Consider the following 19,400-nt stretch of genomic DNA (forward strand, 5'->3'; position numbering starts at 1 on the left):
GCACAAACTACTCAACCCAATACTGAGCCACTGCTGTCACATGTGTCCCTAGTATTGCACCTGTTGCGTGATACAAAAGCAATGCTCCTCCTGACCTTTACATAGTAGAATGTCTCTTTTGTGCCCCCACAGTAGCTCCCACACTGTATGTAAACCCCAGTTTATGACAGACCCCACAGTAACTCCCACACTGTATATATGCCTACATACTGTATGATGGCCCCCACAGTAGCCTTTAAACTGTACTGTATAGTGGCCTCCACATTAGCTCCCATGCTGTATAATGGCCTCCGAATTAGCGCTAGCACTGTATGATGGCTCCCAAAAATAGCTATCATGCTATATGCTGGCCCCACATTAGCTCCCACACTGTATAATGACCGCTGCATTAGCTCTCACGCTGTATACTGGATCCTGCATCAGCTCATCCGCTGTATAATGACCCCCGAATTAGCTCTAACACTGTATAATGGCCCCCGCTGTAGCTCCCATGCCTTTGATTCTGGTCTCTGTCGGTCCCGGTTTGTGGACTACATCTTGCACAGTGCTGATATATATAACAAAGGGTTAAATAGAAGAAAACAGAAACAGCCAGTGGGTGTATATAGAGGCCAGCGTATGTGAATAGCTCCCTTAATGTACCCAGGTAACCCTAAAAGAAATACTATTGTCTGGGCAAGACCCCAAAGAGGGGACCGGAAAGAAAGAGGGAATTAGAAGAGAGGGAGGTAAAATATTACTCATGTAAAGAAGAAAGTGCACCCCCTGGTAGGTCTTCGCTTTTATTCCCTTTTCTGCCTTTGGGGGGTCTAGTTGGCCAGACTGAGTATACGTTCAGGGGTCTATATGTGATCATCTATACGCACCTACTGGCTGTTTGTATTTTCTTCTGTTTGGCTCTTTATCATATATATTCATCCTCAACTTTGTGGGCATTATTTTTTTTAATAAAAAGTTATATATTTGAGTTTTCATGCTTGCCACCCTGGATTTACAATATGATATGATAGGACCCTCACCCCGGCTACCGGACCAAGTCACTGAGTGTGTATCTGGAGAGAGAGAGAGAGAGAGAGAGAGGGAGATCTGAAAGCAGCACTAGTAGTGTTGAGCGATACCGTCCGATACTTGAAAGTATCGGTATCGGATAGTATCGGCCGATACCCGAAAAATATCGGATATCGCCGATACCGATATCCGATACCAATACAAGTCAATGGGACATCAAGTATCGGAATGTATCCTCATGGATCCCAGGGTCTGAAGGAGAGGAAACTCTCCTTCAGGCCCTGGGATCCATATTAAAGTGTAAAATAAAGAATTAAAATAAAAAATATTGTTATATTCACCTCTCCGGCGGCCCCTGGACATCAGCGGGAGGATCCGGCGTCCGGCACGGCTTCTTTCTTCAAAATGCGCGCCTTTAGGACCTGTGGAATGACGTCCCGGCTTCTGATTGGTCGCGTGCCGCCCATGTGACAGCCACGCGACCAATCAGAAGCCGCGACGTCATTCCTCAGGTCCTAAAAGGCGCTCATTCTAGGACTTTAGCTGAGGAATGACGTCGCGGCTTCTGATTGGTCGCGTGGCGGTCACATAGGCGGCACGCGACCAATCAGAAGCCGGGACGTCATACCACAGGTCCTAAAGGCGCGCATTTTGAAGAAAGAAGCCGTGCCGGACGCCGGTTCCTCGCGCAGATGTCCAGGGGCCGCCGGAGAGGTGAATATAACAATATTTTTTATTTTAATTCTTTATTTTACACTTCCGATACCGATACCCGATATCACAAAAATATCGGATCTCGGTATCGGAATTCCGATACCGCAAGTATCGGCCGATACCCGATACTTGCGGTATCGGAATGCTCAACACTAAGCACTAGCAGTGTGTAATGCACAGCTGCCAAACCCAAACATTCCAGGCATTTACCGATCTTCAATGTAGCAGCAAAAATAAATGAAAAAACAGAATTTTGGCTCTCCTGGATAAAGGTTCTCAGTAGAACCGACATGTGGCTGAGCCCCAATGGGCTACTAAAACACTATTTTTTAATTTTGTCAATGGTGCGCTGCCTTATTTGTTTTTGCTAACATATATATATATATCTATATATATATATATATATATATATATATATATATATATATATATATATTGTATATATACAGGGAAAGACACATTCTTGTTTGTGCTGTCCTGCAGCTGGGGTGACTTCTATCAGGGCAGTGCATGATAGTTACTATTTATGTCAGTGGCTCTATCTGAGGAACAAAGAGATTTATGGCAGCTGATTTGCATTGGCAGATACACCTTCTGATCTGTTCAAAAGTTCAAGTAGACTAGGTGCCATAAATGTATGGTGCCTCAGATACAAGACCACAAATAACAAGAAAATAAACCGGACTCAAGTTAGTCTGCAGTTAGCTATTAGTTATTAGTTAGCTATTAGATTTTCATGTATGATGAATTATACACAGAGTGGATATTGTTTGGGTAAAAAAAAATTCAGGACTTTGAGATGTTTAGTTTGACTACTTGTGGTCCTGGGTTATTCACGTAAATCGCTTATGTCGCGCATAATCAAACGCACTCAATCGTACATAAGTTCAATTTAAAAAGAGGTACCCTTGACCACTAGTACTCAAAATGAACATATCAATGTCCTGAATAATATTTGCCAAAAAAATTGCCATGTGTAGTTCAGAAGTTATTCACGTAAATCGCTTATGTTGCGCATAATCAAATGTACGCAATTGTACGTAAGTTAAAATTTGAAAAGAGGTACCCTGGGCCACTAGTACTCAAAATGACCAGCTCAATGACCTGAATAATATTTGCCCAAAAAATTATCAACTCTATGTGTAATTCAGAAGTTATTCATGTAAATCGCTTATGTCACGCATAATCAAACGTATGCAATTGTACGTAAGTTCAATTTGAAAAGAGGTACCCTAGACCACTAGTACTCAAAATGAACATATCAATGTTGTGAATAATATTTGCAAAAAAAATTAACAACTCTTTGTGTAGTTCAGAAATTATTCACGTAAATCGCTTATGTTGCGCATAATCAAATGTACTCAATCGTACATACGTTTAATTTGAAAAGAGGTACCCTGGACCACTAGTACTCAAAATGACCAGTTCAATGTCCTGAATAATATTTGCCAAAAAAAATATCAACTTTATGTGTAGGTCAGGAGTTATTCACGTAAATCGCTTATGTCGCGCTTAATCAAACGTACGCAATTGTACATAAGTTCAATTTGAAAAGAGGTACCCATGACCACTAGTACTCAAATTGACCATATAAATGTCCTGAATAGTGTTGAGTATTCCAATACTGCAAGTATCGGGTATCGGCCGATACTTGCGGTATCGGAATTCCGATACCGAGATCCCATACTTTTGTGGTATCGGGTATCGGTATCGGATCAATAGGGATGTGTAAAATAAAGAATTAAAATAAAAAATATTGATATGCTCACCTCTCCGGCGGCCCCTGGACATCACGCTGGTAACCGGCCGGCTTCTTTGTTTAAAATGAGCGCCTTCAGGACCTGCGAATGACGTCGCGGCTTCTGATTGGTCACGTGCCGCCCATGTGACCGGCACTCGACCAATCAGAAGCCACGACGTCATTCTCATTCACAAAACTCCTAATTCTAGGAATTAAGGACCTGCGAATGACGTCGCGGCTTCTGATTGGTCGCGTGCCGGTCACATGGGCGTCACGCGACCAATCAGAAGCCGCGACGTCATTCGCAGGTCCTGAAGGCGCTCATTTTAAACAAAGAAGCCGGCCGGTTACCAGCGTGATGTCCAGGGGCCGCCGGAGAGGTGAGCATATCAATATTTTTTATTTTAATTCTTTATTTTACACATCCCTATGGATCCCAGGGCCTGAAGGAGAGTTTCCTCTCCTTCAGACCCTGGGAACCATGAGAATACCTTCCGATACTTGATGTCCCATTGACTTGTATTGGTATCGGATATCGGTATCGGCGATATCCGATATTTTTCGGGTATCGGCCGATACTATCCGATACCGATACTTTCAAGTATCGGACGGTATCGCTCAACACTAGTCCTGAATAATATTTGGCAAAAAATTATCAACTCTATGTGTAGTTCAAAAGTTATTCACGTAAATCGCTTATCCTTGTATGTTAATGGAAACTTGAAACAGTTTCACCAGTAACTTGCTAGGACTATCATCAAAATGTACTTCATGGCAAGAATGTTGTGAACAACATCCAGTAAGACATTAATTATTCACAGATTCAGCTTACCTTGAACCACAAGTAGTCAATGAAGCAAAGTTCAAGTTCTGCACACAATCTGAAATAAAATATCAGAAGAACTCTGTATAGTTCAGAAGGGAAAAGGAAAAATCACTTATTTCCTTATGTGAAAATAAACATGGTAAAATTTCGTTTACAACGTAACATAGTAACATAGTAACATAGTTAGTAAGGCCAAAAAAAGACATTTGTCCATCCAGTTCAGCCTATATTCCATCATAATAAATCCCCAGATCTACGTCCTTCTACAGAACCTAATAATTGTATGATACAATATTGTTCTGCTCCAGGAAGACATCCAGGCCTCTCTTGAACCCCTCGACTGAGTTCGCCATCACCACCTCCTCAGGCAAGCAATTCCAGATTCTCACTGCCCTAACAGTAAAGAATCCTCTTCTATGTTGGTGGAAAAACCTTCTCTCCTCCAGACGCAAAGAATGCCCCCTTGTGCCCGTCACCTTCCTTGGTATAAACAGATCCTCAGCGAGATATTTGTATTGTCCCCTTATATACTTATACATGGTTATTAGATCGCCCCTCAGTCGTCTTTTTTCTAGACTAAATAATCCTAATTTCGCTAATCTATCTGGGTATTGTAGTTCTCCCATCCCCTTTATTAATTTTGTTGCCCTCCTTTGTACTCTCTCTAGTTCCATTATATCCTTCCTGAGCACCGGTGCCCAAAACTGGACACAGTACTCCATGTGCGTTCTAACTAGGGATTTGTACAGAGGCAGTATAATGCTCTCATCATGTGTTTCCAGACCTCTTTTAATGCACCCCATGATCCTGTTTGCCTTGGCAGCTGCTGCCTGGCACTGGCTGCTCCAGGTAAGTTTATCATTAACTAGGATCCCCAAGTCCTTCTCCCTGTCAGATTTACCCAGTGGTTTCCCATTCAGTGTGTAATGGTGATATTGATTCCTTCTTCCCATGTGTATAACCTTACATTTATCATTGTTAAACCTCATCTGCCACCTTTCAGCCCAAGTTTCCAACTTATCCAGATCCATCTGTAGCAGAATACTATCTTCTCTTGTATTAACTGCTTTACATAGTTTTGTATCATCTGCAAATATCGATATTTTACTGTGTAAACCTTCTACCAGATCATTAATGAATATGTTGAAGAGAACAGGTCCCAATACCGACCCCTGCGGTACCCCACTGGTCACAGCGACCCAGTTAGAGACTATACCATTTATAACCACCCTCTGCTTTCTATCACTAAGCCAGTTACTAACTCATTTACACACATTTTCCCCCAGACCAAGCATTCTCATTTTGTGTACCAACCTCTTGTGCGGCACGGTATCAAACGCTTTGGAAAAATCGAGATATACCACGTCCAATGACTCACCGTGGTCCAGCCTATAGCTTACCTCTTCATAAAAACTGATTAGATTGGTTTGACAGGAGCGATTTCTCATAAACCCATGCTGATATGGAGTTAAACAGTTATTCTCATTGAGATAATCCAGAATAACATCCCTCAGAAACCCTTCAAATATTTTACCAACAATAGAGGTTAGACTTACTGGCCTATAATTTCCAGGTTCACTTTTAGAGCCCTTTTTGAATATTGGCACCACATTTGCTATGCGCCAATCCTGCGGAACAGGATTGTAGGTGTGAACAGGACAGGAACGTAGGTGTGTTTTCAAAATTTTTTTTATACCTTGTCAGTAAACAATGCAATCAGTTTGGGAGTCAAACACAACATATAAAAATACAGTCCATTTTTGATGGCCGAGATACGCAGAAAATTTCCTGAACAGTGATCCGTATTCAATGAGAGTATGCGATTTTTTTTCTCCAAAAATTATCCGTGGGGCATCCGTACGGCGAAATTTTCTCGCCGGCTTGCTAAATGGACATAGAATGAATCCAAGGCCTCAAATATTTGTAAAAACATATATACAGTCTATATATATATATATATATATATATATATATATATATATATATACAGTTAGGGTCAGAAATATTTGGACAGTGACACAAGTTTTGTTATTTTAGCTGTTTACAAAAACATGTTCAGAAATAAAATTATATATGTAATATGGGCTGAAAGTGCACACTCCCAGCTGCAATATGATAGTTTCCACATCCAAATCGGAGAAAGGGTTTAGGAATCATAGCTCTGTAATGCATAGCGTCCTCTTTTTCAAGGGACCAAAAGTAATTGGACAATGGACTCTAAGGGCTGCAATTAACTCTGAAGGCGTCTCCCTCGTTAACCTGTAATCAATGAAGTAGTTAAAAGGTCAGGGGTGGATTCCAGGTGTGTGGTTTTGCATTTGGAAGCTGTTGCTGTGAGCAGACAACATGCGGTCAAAGGAACTCTCAATTGAGGTGAAGCAGAACATCCTGAGGCTGAAAAAAAAGAAAAAATCCATCAGAGAGATAGCAGACATGCTTGGAGTAGCAAAATCAACAGTTGGGTACATTCTGAGAAAAAAGGAATTGACTGGTGAGCTTGGGAACTCAAAAAGGCCTGGGCGTCCACGGATGACAACAGTGGTGGATGATCACCGCATACTTAATTTGGTGAAGAAGAACCCGTTCACAACATCAACTGAAGTCCAGAACACTCTCAGTGAAGGAGGTGTATCTGTCTCTAAGTCAACAGTAAAGAGAAAACTCCATGACAGTAAATACAAAGGGTTCACATCTAGATGCAAACCATTCATCAATACCAAAAATAGACAGGGCAGAGTTAAATTTGCAGAAAAACACCTCAAGAAGCCAGCTCAGTTCTGGAAAAGTATTCTATGGACAGATGAGACAAAGATCAACCTGTACCAGAATGATGGGAAGAAAAAAGTTTGGAGAAGAAAGGGAACGGCACATGATCCAAGGCACACCACATCCTCTGTAAAACATGGTGGAGGCAACGTGATGGCATGGGCATGCATGGCTTTCAATGGCACTGGGTTACTTGTGTTTATTGATGACATAAGAGCAGACAAGAGTAGCCGGATGAATTCTGAAGTGTACCGGGATATACTTTCAGCCCAGATTCAGCCAAATGCTGCAAAGTTGATTGGACGGCGCTTCATAGTACAGATGGACAATGACCCCAAGCATACAGCCAAAGCTACCCAGGAGTTCATGAGTGCCAAAAAGTGGAACATTCTGCAATGGACAAGTCAATCTCCAGATCTAAACCCAATTGAGCATGCATTTTATTTGCTCAAATCCAGACTTAAGACGCAAAGACCCACAAACAAGCAAGACCTGAAGGCTGCGGCTGTAAAGGCCTGGCAAAGCATTAAGAAGGAGGAAACCCAGCGTTTGGTGATGTCCATGGGTTCCAGACTTAAGGCAGTGATTGCCTCCAAAGGATTTGCAACAAAATATTGAAAATAAAAATATTTTGTTTGGGTTATGTTTATTTGTCCAATTACTTTTGACCTCCTAAAATGTGGAGTGTTTGTAAAGAAATGTGTACAATTCCTACATTTTCTATCAGATATTTTTGTTCAACCCTTCAAATTAAACGTTACAATCTGCACTTGAATTCTGTTGTAGAGGTTTCATTTCAAATCCAATGTGGTGGCATGCAGAGCCCAACTCGCGAAAATTGTGTCACTGTCCAAATATTTCTGGCCCTAACTGTATATATATATATATATATATATATATATATATATATATTTATATATATATATATATATCTATATATACAGTTAGGTCCATATATATTTGGACAGAGACAACATTTTTCTAATTTTGGGTATAGATATTACCACAATGAATTTTAAACAAAACAATTCAGCTGCAGTTGAAGTTCAGACTTTCAGCTTTCATTTGATAGTATCCACATTAAAATTGGATGAAGGGCTTAGGAGTTTCAGCTCCTTAACATGTGCCACCCTGTTTTTAAAGGGACCAAAAGTAATTGGACAGATTAAATAATTTTAAATAAAATGTTTATTTTTAGTACTTGGTTGAAAACCCTTTGTTGGCAATGACTGCCTGAAGTCTTGAACTCATGGACATCACCAGACGCTGTGTTTCCTCCTTTTTGATGCTCTGCCAGGCCTTCACTGCGGTGGTTTTCAGTTGCTGTTTGTTTGTGGGCCTTTCTGTCTGAAGTTTAGTCTTTAACAAGTGAAATGCATGCTCAATTGGGTGGAGATCAGGTGACTGACTTGGCCATTCAAGAATATTCCACTTTTGATTTAATAAACTCCTGGGTTGCTTTGGCTTTATATTTTGGGTCATTGTCCATCTGTAGTATGAAACGACAACCAATCAATTTGGCTGCATTTGGCTGGATCTGAGCACACAGTATGGCTCTGAATACCTCAGAATTCATTCGGCTGCTTCTGCCCTGTGTCACATCATCAATAAACACTAGTGACCCAGTGCCACTGGCAGCCATGCATGCCCGCGCCATCACACTGCCGCCGCCGTGTTTTACAGATGATGTGGTATGCTGTGGATCATGAGCTGTACCACACCTTCGCCATACTTTTCTCTTTCTATCATTCTAGTACAGGTTGATCTTGGTTTCATCTGTCCAAAGAATGTTCTTCCAGAACTGTGCTGGCTTTTTTAGATGTTTTTTTAACAAAGTCCAGTCTAGCCTTTTTATTCTTGATGCTTATGAGTGGCTTGCATCGTGCAGTGAACCCTCTGTATTTACTTTCATGCAGTCTTCTCTTTATGGTAGATTTGGATATTGATACGCCGACCCCCTGGAGAGTGTTGATCACTTGGTTGGCTGTTGTGAAGGGGTTTCTCTTCACCATGGAGATTATTCTGCTATCATCCACAACTGTTGTCTTCCGTGGGCGCCCAGGTCTTTTTGCATTGATGAGTTCACCAGTGCTTTCTTTCTTTCTCAGGATGTACCAAACTGTAGATTTTGCCACTCCTAATATTGTAGCAATTTCTCGGATGTTTTTTTTTCCTGTTTTCGCAGGTTAAAGATTGCTTGTTTCAACTGCATGGGGAGCTCCTTTAACCGCATGTTTACTTCACAGCAAAACCTTCCAAATGCAAGCACCACACCTCAAATCAACTACAGGCCTTTTATCTGCATAACTGAGAATGACATAAAAAAGGGATTGCTCACACCTGTTCATGAAATAGCCTTGGAGTCAATTGTCCAATTACTTTTCGACCGTTTAAAAACAGGGTGGCACATGTTAAGGAGCTGAAACTCCTAAACCCTTCATCCAATTTTAATGTGGATACCCTCAAATGAAAGCTGAAAGTCTGAACTTTAACTGCATCTGAATTGTTTTGTTTAAAATTCATTGTGGTAATGTCTATAACCAAAATTAGAAAAATGTTTTCTCTGTCCAAATATATATGGACCTAACTGTATATATATATATATATATACATATATATATATATATATGTATATATATATATATATATATTGTGAGGCTGTGACCTCTGATACAGCTAGGTGGCTCTGTTTGTTCTCCACAGAATGTACATGCAGACGGATGAAGTCTATAGGTGTGCATGAGAGTCACGGATTTCCCGTCCGGGTTTTCCAGGTGGCTGAGGGCCACAGGTTTGTGTGTGTTTAAAAACCCTGCAGTAAGGGGTATGGGTGTGTCAGGTGTCAGGTCAGGTGTGCGCTGGTCTGCAGAATGCATGGAGGCACAGGCCAGCAGAGCTAGCACCCAGGGCAGCTGAATAGCCTGGCACCCGCAGCGTACACAGAGATGCAAGTCGTCCATGGTACTGGTCTTGGATGTGGACAGTCCTGTGCCTGGAGGTGGATGTCCTGTGCCCGAAGGAGTCGGATGTGGACAGTCCTGCGCCTGGAGGTGGATGTCCTGTGTCTGAAAGAGGACTAGCATGTGCAACGATTGCAAACAGGTGGATATGGTGCCTGGCTGCTATCCGGAGGATATCCTGAACTGTGTACGACTGTGTGAGTAAAGACATACCTCCCAACCGTCCCAGATCCAGTGGGACTGTCCCGATTTTGACAGTCAGCCCCGCGATCCCAGGTGGGACATTAGTTGTCCCGCACTGGTTGGGAGGTGTGTAATATCACCCGGTCAGCTCCATGAGTCCCTGCATCTACAGAGCAGCACACCACATATTGGCTGCTCTGTGCGCACAGGACCTGTGATGAGGTCACAGTGTGGGAGGAGTCAGGGGGTCACATGATCGGGAGGACCTCCGTGTACAGGACTCTGTTGGTTGTCATGGCGCTGGAGGAGGGTAAGCGTATGTGTGAGGTCAGGAGGTGTTTACAGTGTGGATGTAGCAGAGCCATGTGTGTACGAGGTGTACACAGTGGTGCCATGTGTGTACGATATGTATGGAGAGGAGCCGTGTGTGTATGAGGTGTACGGAGTGGAGCCGTGTGTGTACAAGGTATACAGAGTGGAGCAGCGTGTGCAATGTGTATGGAGTGGAGCCGTGTGTGTACGAGATGTATGGAGAGGAGCCATGTGTGTATGAGGTGTACGCAGCGGAGCCGTGTGTGTATGAGGTGTACGGAGTGGAGCCGTGTGTGTACGAGATGTATGGAGAGGAGCCGTGTGTGTATGAGGTGTACGGAGCAGAGCCGTGTGTGTGCAAGGTATGCGGAGCAGCGTATGCAATGTGTATGGAGCGGAGCCGTGTGTGTATGAGGTGTACGGAGTGGAGCCGTGTGTGTATGAGGTGTACGTAACGGAGCTGCATGTGCAAGGTGTATAAAGTGAAGTCGTGTGTGTACGAGTTGTATGGAGCGGAGTCGCATGTGTACGAGGTGTACGGAGCGGACGCTGGCTGTGTCGGATCAGAGCAGATATTGCTGCTCGCTCTGACACTGACTGGCACAGGAGATACGGAGAGGTCTTTATCAGTGGCGTATCACAGCTGCAGCAACATGAGCAGTCAGCGGCACAGCTGGATGACACCATTCAGCGCCGTGGGAGTGGAAGCTGCCAGCTGCTGCGAGGGTGCGCGGTGAAAGGTGTGTGTGTGTAGTGATGGAGAAGGCAATGATGGGGGTGGGGTAACCATGTGTGGCCATTAAACTGTACCCAGCATTGTGTGGGGCCATTATACTGTATGGAGCATCGTGTGGGGCTATTATACTGTACCCAGCATCGTGTGGGGCCATTATACTGTATGGACCATCACGTGGGGCAAGTATACTGTACGCAGCATCATGTGGGGCCATTATACAGTATGGAACATAATGTGACCATTATACAGCATGGAGCATTATGTGTGGCCATTATACAGTATGGGGCACTGTGTGACCATTATACAGTATGGAACATCATGTGGAGCCATTATACAGTAAGGAGCATCATGTGTGGCCATTATACAGTATGGAGCATCATGTGTGGCCATTATACAGTACGCAGCATCATGTGTGGCCATTATACAGTACGAAGCATCATGTGGGGCTATTATACAGTGTGGAGCATAATGTGGCCATTATACAGTATGGAGCATCATGTGCGGCCATCATACAGTATGGAGCATCATGTGCGGTCATTATACAGTATGGAGCATAATGTGTGGCCATTATACAGTACGCAGCATCATGTGTGGCCATTATACAGTACGAAGCATCATGTGGGGCTATTATACAGTATGGAGCATAATGTGGCCATTATACAGTATGGAGCATCACGTGCGGTCATTATACAGCATGGAGGATCATGTGTGGCCATTATACAGTATTGAGCATCATGTAACCAATAGAGAGACAACCGAAGGAGTAGTTCCCAATATAACACCGTTTATTAGTTAAAATAACTACAGTACAAAATACATATAATACAGTTATCAACAGGAAAAACAGTACAAATCAGACGGAAAAAAACATCTGTGAACTGATGTCGGCAGGAATAGAAAAATAACGGGAACAAAACACCCAGACCAAATAGACCTAAGAAATACACAGGATACTGTATGCGAATAAGCTCTAATATAGTGCTATGGGCAGTCTATTGTGGTAGATAAAAGTAAACAGCACCAGAGATGCCTATCGAAGCATAACACTGCCGCAATTATTGCACTAGACCCATAAGCCTCAAGTAACATATTAGTCAATATAATACATATTGTGGCACAAGAGCAAAGGCATACGTATAATACCTGCGGTCATATTGGCCCAAGTGTCCGACCCGCAATGGAGCACCTCGACGCGCGTTTCACTACGTCAGTGGCTTCGTCAGGAGGTAAGTAGGCCATATATGTAATCCCTTTATATATCAGAAAGCTTATGGTAAAATTACCTTCAGCCGTGTGTGGCGCGCCCCCGCCATGTTGCGATGCGCCGAGGAGAGCGGCGCTCATGATGCGCGTCCCCACGTCACATGACCCGGTCAGATGACCGCACCTGTGACCATGGCGACGCGTCACCAGAGCCGAGCGCCACCCACCACCGCGCAGCGCCAAGCACCACCACCACCCACCACCAAGCAGCGCATGTGTGGTGCGCGCACTGGCCGGGTAAGGTGGAAGAAGGTCAGTGTGTGTATCAACCCCGGGAATAGATGGTTAGGGACACCTGACCATTGCCGCTAGTACTAGGAAACAAACTAAGGTGACTAATATTTAACAGGGTCCCGAACGATAGCCTAACAACCCATGCAAATGTGGATACAAAAACAAGAAAAAAAAAACGACTAAAAAAGTCGCAGCCAGCTCACCAACCAGACCATCGAAAGCGGAGCACAGGAGCCCGTCCTGATCCAGACGTCCAGCAGCAGCACTTCCAACAAAGTAGACACTCCAGCTCCAGCAAGATGGATAAAAAGTTGCAAATTTTATTAATCCAAAGTGGCAATAAAAGCAGAAAAATTCCTTACAAAAAGTGGACCAGACAGGTGATTGTAAGAATACGGCTACGCGTTTCGACCTATAGTGGTCTAACTCATGCCCATCTGATGGGCATGAGTAAGACCGCTATAGGTCGAAACGCGTAGCCGTATTCTTACAATCACCTGTCTGGTCCACTTTTTGTAAGGAATTTTTCTGCTTTTATTGCCACTTTGGATTAATAAAATTTGCAACTTTTTATCCATCTTGCTGGAGCTGGAGTGTCTACTTTGTTGGAAGTGCAACCCATGCAAATGATAGATATATGCAAAGTCTGGACCTTAATTTTAACCCACAAAAGGACACACATATTGAGCATCATGTGTGGCCATTATACAGTATGGAGCACTGTGTGGCCATTATACAGTATCGAGCATCATGTGTGGCCATTATACAGTATGGAGCACTGTGTGGCCATATTTTTTTGTTTATAATTATTGTTTACAAAACATTGTGATCAGAAGTCCTAAATGGGTGTGGTTGGGGAGTGACTAGTTGTGAAATGGGTGTGGTCAGAGGTGTGGCCTAAAATTTGCCGCTAACTTTCTTCCTATTTCCCTTCATCGAAAGTTGGGAGGTATGGTAAAGAGTCTGTAAAGAGACTGTGATACAGCGATGCAGGACACCCACGAGAACTAGTCGGAGGGGGCTGGCGTGTGTAGTGTCTGCAACATAGGAGGCTGTGTGTATAGAGACGTATAGAGACTGTGAGAGGCCGCCCAGGGAAACTGGACAACGGAAGTCCAGTTCACAATTTATGTGAATTGGACTTTAATGCTGTGAAGAAACACATTAAAAGAGACTTTTGTGTTTGAAATTGTGGGTCACTGCCTCTTCACTGCGTACGATGCTGCTGCAGCCTTGCAATATATATATATATATATATATATATATATATATGTATATATATATATACAGTGGGGCAAAAAAGTATTTAGTCAGTCAGCAATAGTGCAAGTTCAACCACTTAAAAAGATGAGAGGCGTCTGTAATTTACATCATAGGTAGACCTCAACTATGGGAGACAAACTGAGAAAAAAAAATCCAGAAAATCACATTGTCTGTTTTTTTAACATTTTATTTGCATATTATGGTGGAAAATAAGTATTTGGTCAGAAACAAAATTTCATCTCAATACTTTGTAATATATCCTTTGTTGGCAATGACAGAGGTCAAACGTTTTCTGTAAGTCTTCACAAGGTTGCCACACACTGTTGTTGGTATGTTGGCCCATTCCTCCATGCAGATCTACTCTAGAGCAGTGATGTTTTTGGCTTTTCGCTTGGCAACACGGATTTTCAACTCCCTCTAAAGGTTTTCTATAGGGTTGAGATCTGGAGACTGGCTAGGCCACTCCAGGACCTTGAAATGCTTCTTACGAAGCCACTCCTTCGTTGCCCTGGCGGTGTGCTTTGGATCATTGTCATGTTGAAAGACCCAGCCACGTTTCATCTTCAATGCCCTTGCTGATGGAAGGAGGTTTGCACTCAAAATCTCACGATACATGGCCCCATTCATTCTTTCATGTACCCGGATCAGTCGTCCTGGCCCCTTTGCAGAGAAACAGCCCCAAAGCATGATGTTTCCACCACCATGCTTTACAGTAGGTATGGTGTTTGATGGATGCAACTCAGTATTCTTTTTCCTCCAAACACGACAAGTTGTGTTTCTACCAAACAGTTCCAGTTTGGTTTCATCAGACCATAGGACATTCTCCCAAAACTCCTCTGGATCATCCAAATGCTCTCTAGCAAACTTCAGACGGGCCCGGACATGTACTGGCTTAAGCAGTGGGACACATCTGGCACTGCAGGATCTGAGTCCATGGTGGCGTAGTGTGTTACTTATGGTAGGCCTTGTTACATTGGTCCCAGCTCTCTGCAGTTCATTCACTAGGTCCCCCCGCGTGGTTCTGGGATTTTTGCTCACCGTTCTTGTGATCATTCTGACCCCACGGGGTGGGATTTTGCGTGGAGCCCCAGATCGAGGGAGATTATCAGTGGTCTTGTATGTCTTCCATTTTCTAATTATTGCTCCCACTGTTGATTTCTTCACTCCAAGCTGGTTGGCTATTGCAGATTCAGTCTTCCCAGCCTGGTGCAGGGCTACAATTTTGTTTCTGGTGTCCTTTGACAGCTCTTTGGTCTTCACCATAGTGGAGTTTGGAGTCAGACTGTTTGAGGGTGTGCACAGGTGTCTTTTTATACTGATAACAAGTTTAAACAGGTGCCATTACTACAGGTAATGAGTGGAGGAAAGAGGAGACTCTTAAAGAAGAAGTTACAGGTCTGTGAGAGCCAGAAATCTTGATTGTTTGTTTCTGACCAAATACTTATTTTCCACTATAATATGCAAATAAAATGTTAAAAAAACAGACAATGTGATTTTCTGGATTTTTTTTTCTCAGTTTGTCTCCCATAGTTGAGGTCTACCTATGATGTAAATTACAGACGCCTCTCATCTTTTTAAGTGGTGGAACTTGCACTATTGCTGACTGACTAAATACTTTTTTGCCCCACTGTATATATATTGTAAGGCTGCAGCCTTATATATATATATATATATATATATATATATATATATATGTCATTAAGACACAAATATATACATATATTTATATCTATAATATAACGCTGGGAGCGTCACTCTGTCCGAAGCCTTTATAGACTGCGCAGGCGCAAGCGCCGACGCAGTCTGGGCCTCACAGAGAGACGCTCCCGGGAGATCGCGGTATGCGTTCACACTGAACGCACACCGCGATCTCCAACAGAGAAGCAGGGACCGCCAGGAGGGTGAGTATCGCCTATATTCACCTGTCCTGCGTTCCATCGCTGGGCGCCGCCATCTTCCCGGACTTCGGCCTGTGACCTTCAGTTCAGAGGGCGCGATGACGCGCTTAATGCGCGCCGGCGCCGCCCTCTGACTGAACAGTCACAGCCAGGAGACCGGGAAGATGGCGGCGCCCAGCGATGGAACGCAGGACAGGTGAATATGGTAAGTGCTGGGGGGCCTGAGCTGGCGGCGATACCGGCACCTGACCCCCACAGCGCGCCGGTGTCCCCGCCTGCTCAGGCCCCCGGATGGGTGCAGCACATGACAGGATGGGGACGCAGGATGGGTACAGCACATGACAGGATGGGGACGCAGGATGGGTGCAGCACATGACAGGATGGGGACGCAGGATGGGTGCAGCACATGACAGGATGGGGACGCAGGATGGGTGCAGCACATGACAGGATGGGGACGCAGGATGGGTGCAGCACATACCAGGATGGGGATGCAGGATGGGTGCAGCACATGACAGGATGGGGACGCAGGATGGGGACTCAGGATGGGTGCAGCACATGACAGGATGGGGACGCAGGATGGGTGCAGCACATACCAGGATGGGGACGCAGGATGGGTGCAGCACATGACAGGATGGGGGCGCAGGATGGGTGCAGCACATGACAGGATGGGGACGCAGGATGGGGACGCAGGATGGGTGCAGCACATGACAGGATGGGGACGCAGGATGGGTGCAGCACATACCAGGATGGGGACGCAGGATGGGTGCAACACATACCAGGATGGGGACGCAGGATGGGTGCAGCACATACCAGGATGGGGACGCAGGATGGGTGCAGCACATGACAGGATGGGGACGCAGGATGGGGACGCAGGATGGGTGCAGCACATACCAGGATGGGGACGCAGGATGGGTGCAGCACATACCAGGATGGGGACGCAGGATGGGTGCAGCACATGACAGGATGGGGACGCAGGATGGGGACGCAGGATGGGTGCAGCACATACCAGGATGGGGACGCAGGATGTGTGCAGCACATGACAGGATGGGGGCGCAGGATGGGTGCAGCACCTGACAGGATGGGGACGCAGGATGGGTGCAGCACATGACAGGATGGGGACGCAGGATGGGTGCAGCACATGACAGGATGGGGACGCAGGATGGGGACGCAGGATGGGTGCAGCACATACCAGGATGGGGACGCAGGATGGGTGCAGCACATGACAGGATGGGGGCGCAGGATGGGTGCAGCACATGACAGGATGGGGACGCAGGATGGGTGCAGCACATGACAGGATGGGGATGCAGGATGGGTGCAGCACATGACAGGATGTGGACGCAGGATGGGTGCAGCACATACCAGGATGGGGACGCAGGATGGGTGCAGCACATGACAGGACGGGGACGCAGGATGGGGAAGCAGGATGGGGACGCAGGATTGGTGCAGCACATACCAGGATGGGGACGCAGGATGGGTGTAGCACATGACAGGATGGGGACACAGGATGGGGATGCAGGATGGGTGTAGCACATGACAGGATGGGGACGCAGGATGGGTGCAGAACATGACAGAATGAGGATGCAGGATGGGGACACAGGATGGGTGCAGCACATACCAGGATGGGGACGCAGGATGGGTGCAGCACATGACAGGATGGGGACGCAGGATGGGGACGCAGGATGGGTGCAGCACATGACAGGATGGGGACGCAGGATGGGTGAAGCACATGCCAGGATGGGGACGCAGGATGGGTGCAGCACATGACAGGATGGGGGCGCAGGATGGGTGCAGCACATGACAGGATGGGGACGCAGGATGGGTGCAGCACATGACAGGATGGGGACGCAGGATGGGTGCAGCACATGACAGGATGGGGACACAGGATGGGTGCAGCACATGACAGGATGGGTGCAGCACATGAGAGGATGGGGACACAGGATGGGTGCAGCACATGACAGGATGGGTGCAGCACATACCAGGATGGGGACGCAGGATGGGTGCAGCACATGACAGGATGGGGATGCAGGATGGGTGCAGCACATGACAGGATGGGGACGCAGGATGGGTGAAGCACATGCCAGGATGGGGACGCAGGATGGGTGCAGCACATGACAGGATGGGGGCGCAGGATGGGTGCAGCACATGACAGGATGGGGACGCAGGATGGGTGCAGCACATGACAGGATGGGGACGCAGGATGGGTGCAGCACATGACAGGATGGGGACGCAGGATGGGTGCAGCACATGACAGGATGGGGACACAGGATGGGTGCAGCACATGACAGGATGGGTGCAGCACATGACAGGATGGGGACACAGGATGGGTGCAGCACATGACAGGATGGGTGCAGCACATACCAGGATGGGGACGCAGGATGGGTGCAGCACATGACAGGATGGGGATGCAGGATGGGTGCAGCACATGACAGGATGGGGAAGCAGGATGGGGACGCAGGATGGGTGCAGCACATACCAGGATGGGGACGCAGGATTAGTGCAGCACATGACAGGATGGGGACGCAGGATGGGTGCAGCACATGACAGGATGGGGACGCAGGATGGGTGCAGCACATAACAGGATGGGGACGCAGGATGGGTGCAGCACATGACAGGATGGGTGCAGCACATACCAGGATGGGGACGCAGGATGGGTGCAGCACATGACAGGATGGGGACGCAGGATGGGTGCAGCACATGACAGGATGGGGACGCAGGATGGGGACGCAGGATGGGTGCAGCACATACCAGGATGGGGACGCAGGATGGGTGCAGCACATGACAGGATGGGGATGCAGGATGGGTGCAGCACATGACAGGATGGGGACGCAGGATGGGGACGCAGGATGGGTGCAGCACATACCAGGATGGGGACGCAGGATTAGTGCAGCACATGACAGGATGGGGACGCAGGATGGGTGCAGCACATGACAGGATGGGGACGCAGGATGGGTGCAGCACATAACAGGATGGAGACGCAGGATGGGTGCAGCACATGACAGGATGGGTGCAGCACATACCAGGATGGGGACGCAGGATGGGTGCAGCACATGACAGGATGGGGACGCAGGATGGGTGCAGCACATGACAGGATGGGGACGCGGGATGGGGACGCAGGATGGGTGCAGCACATACCAGGATGGGGACGCAGGATGGGTGCAGCACATGACAGGATGGGGACGCAGGATGGGGGCGCAGGATGGGTGCAGCACATACCAGGATAGGGACGCAGGATGGGTGCAGCACATGACAGAATGGGGACGCAGGATGGGTGCAGCACATGACAGGATGGGGACGCAGGATGGGGACGCAGGATGGGTGCAGCACATGACAGGATGGGGACGCAGGATGGGTGCAGCACATGACAGGATGGGGACGCAGGATGGGTGCAGCACATACCAGGATGGGGACGCAGGATGGGTGCAGCACATGACAGGATGGGGACGCAGGATGGGGGCGCAGGATGGGTGCAGCACATACCAGGATGGGGATGCAGGAT

General features: G+C 46.4%; 1 protein-coding gene across 3 annotated transcripts in view; it reads right to left on the minus strand.

Annotated features, from left to right (window-relative positions):
• The window catches only part of LOC138651574 (NXPE family member 1-like), a 474,026-nt gene that overhangs the window by 359,700 nt on the left and 94,926 nt on the right, over window positions 1–19,400 (minus strand). Inside the window, exon 2 of one of the 3 annotated variants that reach the window (XM_069741868.1) lies at window positions 4,296–4,344. The exons of the other annotated variants lie outside the window; for them this stretch is intronic. The gene's annotated coding sequence lies outside the window, so the exon portion shown is untranslated. The remainder of the gene's footprint in view (window positions 1–4,295; window positions 4,345–19,400) is intronic. 3 annotated transcript variants of the gene reach the window in all.

This window comes from Ranitomeya imitator, chromosome 10, assembly GCF_032444005.1.
Source record: "Ranitomeya imitator isolate aRanImi1 chromosome 10, aRanImi1.pri, whole genome shotgun sequence".
Lineage (NCBI taxonomy): Eukaryota > Metazoa > Chordata > Amphibia > Anura > Dendrobatidae > Ranitomeya > Ranitomeya imitator.